This window comes from Trichechus manatus, unplaced genomic scaffold (assembly GCF_000243295.1).
Source record: "Trichechus manatus latirostris isolate Lorelei unplaced genomic scaffold, TriManLat1.0 scaffold00022, whole genome shotgun sequence".
Taxonomy (NCBI): domain Eukaryota; kingdom Metazoa; phylum Chordata; class Mammalia; order Sirenia; family Trichechidae; genus Trichechus; species Trichechus manatus.
This window is the reverse complement of record NW_004443958.1, coordinates 18,899,663-18,905,662: the sequence shown is the minus strand read 5'-3', so window position 1 is coordinate 18,905,662 and position 6,000 is coordinate 18,899,663. Positions and strand designations below refer to the sequence as shown.

At 44.9% G+C, this 6,000-nt stretch overlaps 1 protein-coding gene across 1 annotated transcript in view; it reads left to right on the top strand.

Moving 5' to 3' along the window:
- Window positions 1-6,000, top strand: part of OC90 (otoconin 90) — a 33,678-nt gene that overhangs the window by 6,330 nt on the left and 21,348 nt on the right. The gene's annotated exons all lie outside the window — the stretch shown is intronic.

Here is a 6,000-nt window from a genome sequence, read left to right as displayed (position 1 = left end):
ATTTATTTTAGCATTTTGTTCTATATTATTTTCTTGAATTCTTCCATTTTTTGTCTGTATTTTCCATGAATTTGTCTGCCTTTTCCATGAATTTGTCTATTTTTTTCCTCATTTTTGTCTGCTTTTTGCTTCAACTCTTGGATAATTCTGAATATTAGAGATTTGCATTCCCTATCAGGTAGTTCATGTGCTTTTTCTTCTACTGGAAAGTCATCTGGTGTTTTATTTTTGGATGCCAGCTGGAACCATCCTGTCCTGTTTTTGTATATGTTTTGACATTGTCTGCTGTCTTTGGGGCATTCAGTAGTTATTTTCCTCATTTATTGATTGCAGATTTGTTTGTTTTGTCCTGCTTTTTTGTTTTATTTGGTTATGTCTGAACAGGTGGGTTATGTGTTCTTCGTTGTTTGTTCGTCTGTGGGCATGATACTTTTCACCTCCTTCTCCAATGGGCTGGGTCAGTCACTCAGGTATGGTACAGCAGGGCAGGTCCAGCTGAAGGGGAGTTGCTGGGATGTGTTGTTTGTGACATGTACTAGGGCTGACAGGGTGGGCCGGGAATCAGTGCAGGGCAGGTTCCAGTAGGCAATGACTGTGCAGCTCGGGGGTGTGATGTTCAGTGCACAGTGCAGGTAGGTAGGAAGGAGGGGGGAGATTGGTGATGTGTGGAGCTAAGATGCGTATAGGAAAGAGGAGAGAGAGGAGAGAGGAACAGGAGGTAAAAACATACACACAAACAAAAAAGAGTGCTAAGGGAGCTTGCTATTGGAGTGGAGAGATGAGAGGCTGAGAAATGGAGAAAAACAAAAATAAAAAAAGAAAGAAAAAGGGTAAAAGAAAAATAAATAAATAAATCGAGAAACTGGAAATGAAGAAAGACAAAAAGGGAAAAAGAGAGAGAAGAAAACAAAGCAAAGAAACAAAAAACATAACAAAACCAAAAAAAAAAAAAAGAAAAGAAAACAAGAAGAAAGAAATGCCCCTAGGGATGTCACTGTGCGTCTATGCAGAGTAAGGAAGTATCTCCCTAGCCGTGTGGCACTGCCTGGCCAGAAGGGGCTCCCAAGCTGCAAAAAGAAAAAGAAAACAATCAAACAAACAAATCAAAACAGAACAAGTCAGAACAAACAAACAAACAACAACAACAACAAAAAAAAGCCCAAGGGGTCCCACCAGCACTGTGGCATGAGCCAGGAAGCAGTTTCACAGTCAAGCGGTGCCTTGCAGCTCCCCAGGAAGAAGCAAAGATGGCCAAGGAGCCAGGTATTTGAGAGAAAGGAGTGGGAGGTGGTGAGAGGTATGGAAGAAATCTAATGAAGCAGAAAAAAGCAACACCAGCAGCCAACAAATGGCACTCAGGGAGCCGGCCAGTATGGGCGGGTGGAACCCAAACGACACAGGGGTGAAGCCGGTGCTTCCTGGACAAGAGACTGTGACTGAAGGAAGCAGAGGAGGCCGAGTGGGGGTGAAGAAGGGTAGGGAGTGGGAAAGTGTATATCGTTGGTTACCAGTTGTTCTGTCTCCTGCTGGAAGATCCGTGAAGCTGCGTTGTCATACTCCCGTTTGCTGATCTTCAATAGGAGTCCAAGATGGCAGATCCATGCTGCGATAGCTGATAGGGGACCTCTGCATGTATCTCTCCTCGCTCTCTGTTCTCAGTCAGTTTCTTATGCCATCTGGTTCTTGGCTAGGTTCTTTATCTCTTCATTTGACGCTTAGGGTTTCAGGACTGATGTGTGACTCTGTTTGACTTAGTTTTTCGGATCTTTGCTGTGGAGGGACAGCTTGGTGCTTCTGACTATAGTGCCATGTTGCCTGGAAGTCCACCTTTTTGTCCATTTTTTTAATTGCGTTATTTGTCTTTTTGTTGTTGAGGTTTTGCAGTATCTTGTAGACTTTAGAGATTAGACGCTGATCGGATTTGTCGTAGCCAAAAATCTTTTCCCAGTCTGTATGTTATCTTTTTACTCTTTTGGTGAAGTCTTTTGTTGAGCATAAGTGTTTGGTTTTTAGGAGCTCCCATTTATCTAGTCTCTTCTGGTGCTCATGCATTGTTGCTTATGGTTCGTATTGTGTTTATGCCATTATTAAGGCTCCTAGCGTTGTCCCTATTTTTTCTTCCATGATCTTTATCATTTTCGATTTTATATTTAAGTCTTTGATCCATTTTGAGTTAGTTTTTGTGCATGGTGTGAGGTATGGGTCTTGTTTCAGTGTTTTGCTGATGGCTATCCAGTTATGCCAGCACCATTTGTTAAAGAGGCTGTTTTTTCCCCAGTTAACGGACTTTGGGCCTTTGTCAAATATCAGCTGCTCATAGGTGGATGAATTTATGTCTGGATTCTCAATTCTGTTCCATTGGCTTATGTATCTATTGTTGTACCAGTACCAGGCGTTTTGACTGCTGTGGCGATATAATAGGTTTTAAAATCAGGTAGTGTGAGGCCTCCCACTTCGTTCTTCTTCTTAAGTAATGCTTCACTTATTACGGGCCTCTTCCCTTTCCATATGAAGTTGGTGATTTGTTTCTCCATCTCATTGAAAAATGCCGGTGCAATTTGGATCTGGATTGCATTGTATCTGTAGATCGCTTAGCGTAGAATTGACATTTTCCCAATGTTGAGTCTACCTATCCATGAGCAAGGAATGTTTTTCCACTTATGCAGGTCTCTTTTGGCTTCTTGCAGTAGTGTCTTGGAGTTTTCATTGTATAGGTCTTTTATGTCTCTGGTTAGATTTATTCCTAAGTATTTTATCTTCTTCAGGGCTATTGTAAATGGTATTGATTTGGTGATTTCCCATGTTGACAATGGGGAGGGTGTCTGTGCCCTGTGGCAGGACTGGAAGCTGCCTCCCTGTTGCTCCCTCAACACAGCCAAGACAGTTGTTGCCCTCTTTCTTCTCCTCACTTGAGGGTTGCTGGTTAAATCCAGCTGCAGGAGTTAACTGGCAGGCTGGTGGTCAAGTGTGTGATAGGAGGGGACAGACCCCTGGACCTTGCACTAAACCACAGGCGCCCTTTACCAGTGGCTCTGCACTGGAGCGTCCTCCACCAGCCCCACATCACAAAGCCATGTGTTGGTTTCCATCGTCCTCTGCTTGTTTATCTCCTTCCAGAACCTCTGGGAACAGGGCTGGGCACAGATAGCGTTTGTGCATTCTTGGTTGGTCTTCTGGGTAGAACACTTAATACTGTCAAATCCCACCCATAACCACTAATAGTCCTTATCATTCCATTATCTGGCAAGTTTATTCCTAGTTTACTAGACTAGGATTCTGTGATTCCAGAAGGCCATTTCACCTATTGGTTGATACATTGACAATTCAGTGATATAGTTCAGCTACTGCATGTTCGGAGCCTTGGTGGCACAGTAGTTAAGAGCTCGGCTGCTAACCAAAATATCAGCAGTTGGAATGCACCAGGTACTCCTTGGAAACTCTGTGCGGCGGTTCTACTCTGTCCTATAGAGTCTCTATGAGTCAGAAGCGACTCGATGGCAACGAAAAAGAAAATTCTATGTTCATTTGTTCATTAAGCAGACATTAATTTAACTCCTGCTATAGAAGGCTACAAGGACAAATTTGTCATAGTGCCTTCCCTCAGTAAGTTCCTAGTTTAGGGAAGGAGATGGTTACATAACCAGATCATTGCAACATTGTATATAAGTGCAATGAAAGAAGAACGCCCATGGTGCAATGGGAGGGCAGGGGAGCCTTTCTCACCCAGCCCAGGTTAGGGGTCAGCTAAGGTGTCTTCAACTTGGAAGAAAAACCAAAAACCAAGCCCATTACCGCCAAGTCAATTCCAACTCGTAGTGGCCCTATAGGACAGAGTAGAACTGCCCCATAGGGTTTCCAAGGAACAGCTGGTGGATTCGAACTGCCGACCTTAAAAAATCATTAAGAGTCAGTACTACAAAAGAGAGCAGACACAGAGGAGGGCACATCAGGCAGAGGGCTCATACAAGCAAAGGCTAGTTGACAAAAGGCAGTTTGAAAAGTCTAGAAAACAATAATACAAGCTTTACGGCATCTCTGGCGTAAAGTTCCTGGGGGGACTGGGTAGGAGATGATCCGGGAGAGGTAGGCAGGGGCCAGATCAAGGAAAGTCTTATGTGCAGAGGTCCGTGAGCGGTGCAAACGGTTTATGCTCCACTACTAACCTAAAGGTTGGTGGTTCGAACCCACCCAGCTGCCCGAAGAAGAAAGTCCTGGTGATCTGCTTCCCTAAAGATTACAGCCAAGAAAACCCTATGGAGCAGTTCTTTTCTGTAACACACGGGGTTGCCATGAGTCATAATGGACTTGATAGGTCTGAAGAGTCTCAGTTTCATAGTTTGTGAAATAGTAGTAATATTCTCACCTCACAGCACTGGGGAGAGGGTCAGATGAGGAGATGCAGTAAGCTCTGTACCTGGAACAATAAGGTTACTAGTTACCTTCCCGCTTATACAACAAAACTAATGAATACAGATCTGTCTTTTTCTGGTGAACTGTGTCCTTGTGTTGCCTCTGACCATCCTTCTTCCCGCTCTGGCCTTTGCCAAAGGAGCCCTGGTGGCGCAATGGTTACCTACTCAGCTACTAAGCAAAAGGTCAGTGGTTTGAACCCACTGGCCATTCCACGGGAGAAAGACGTGGCAGTTGGCTTCCGTAAAGATTACAGCCTTGGAAAGCCTATGGGGCAGTTCTCCTCTGTCCTCTGGTGTCACTATGAGTCAGAATTAACCTGACGGCAATGGGTTTTGTTTTTTTTTTTCTTTTTTTGGCCTTTGCCAATGAACTAATTCAGTTCCTTGGAATAAACAATTTAAAATCCAAGGTGACCTTTTTAGCTGCTAATGAAAAGGTGTGGGCATTGATATCCTGGAAGTAGGCAGGAATGGAGGAGGAGAAAGCATTCTGCATTAGCACATACGGGTAATAAGATCATTTCCCACCCATCCAGATGGGGAATTTAATTACCAGTTGCAAGAAAGGAATTGGAGTGAAGACATTGTCAAGGAGCAGGCAATGTCTTTCAGTTGCTGCTTAAGTGTGCAGCAGACATTCTTAGCCATAGGCTTTCGTGCTAATTAAACAGATTCCAAGGCAATTATGCCAAATGCCAAGTGCACCAGAGCAACTCTATGGGCTCTGTGATAGGACGTCAAATGGAGTCTCCCCCCTGGCCGAATGTTGGCATTTTGCAGGACACTCAGCAAGAGGATTCCCCCGGCCTGAGAACCATTTCCAGAATTTGACAGAGAGGAGCCGTGGCCTGGACCCCTGCCTTTCACCGTCAAAACAGAAGTCAGCCTACAGCCGTGCTTTGTTTCATCCGCCCAGCATTTAATTTTAATTTTGATACAAGAGTTTAAAATTGGAAGATCTTACAAAAATCCAGATTTGCACCAAGTTTTGAAAAATCCAAAGATGAGGTCATAGGTGTGCTCCTTGCCCAAGGCCTGGGCTGAGCCACAGCTGCCCTCCCCCTGTGACCTGGATCTCTCTTTTCCTCAGTCCCCACCACTCCCTATTGCTTCCTATCATGAGCCGCTCCTCTGTTTACTTTATCTGCTATGAGTTTGCCATCTCGGGTCTTAAGTTGGACCCCTATTTTCCCTGTCCTGGACAACTGCATTCAGCTCAGGTACTTCTGGGCTCTGGGTCTCGGCCCTTCCAAGCTATTCTTCATGGTTCCTAGAATGCACTCAACAAATATGGTTAAGATTCTAATTGTTCCGTGATGAGCCAGGCCTTGGAGCTGCAGCAGTGATGAGGCTCCTGCCCTCGGGGCTTAGAGTCTAACAGAAGAAATGACAAGTCCCTGAGAATCAGTGTAGGCAGTGCTGGGGTAGGTAGGGGTCACAAGGAGGGGGCAGGGGATGGAGCTCAGAGCACAGGTGCCTCCAGAGGCCCCCAGAGTGGAGGGGGCTGAAGAGGGAGGGATTGAGGAATGACTTCCACGTGGTGACGTTCAAACTAAGACTTAACCCTTTGTGGCTTTCAGATTGGCAG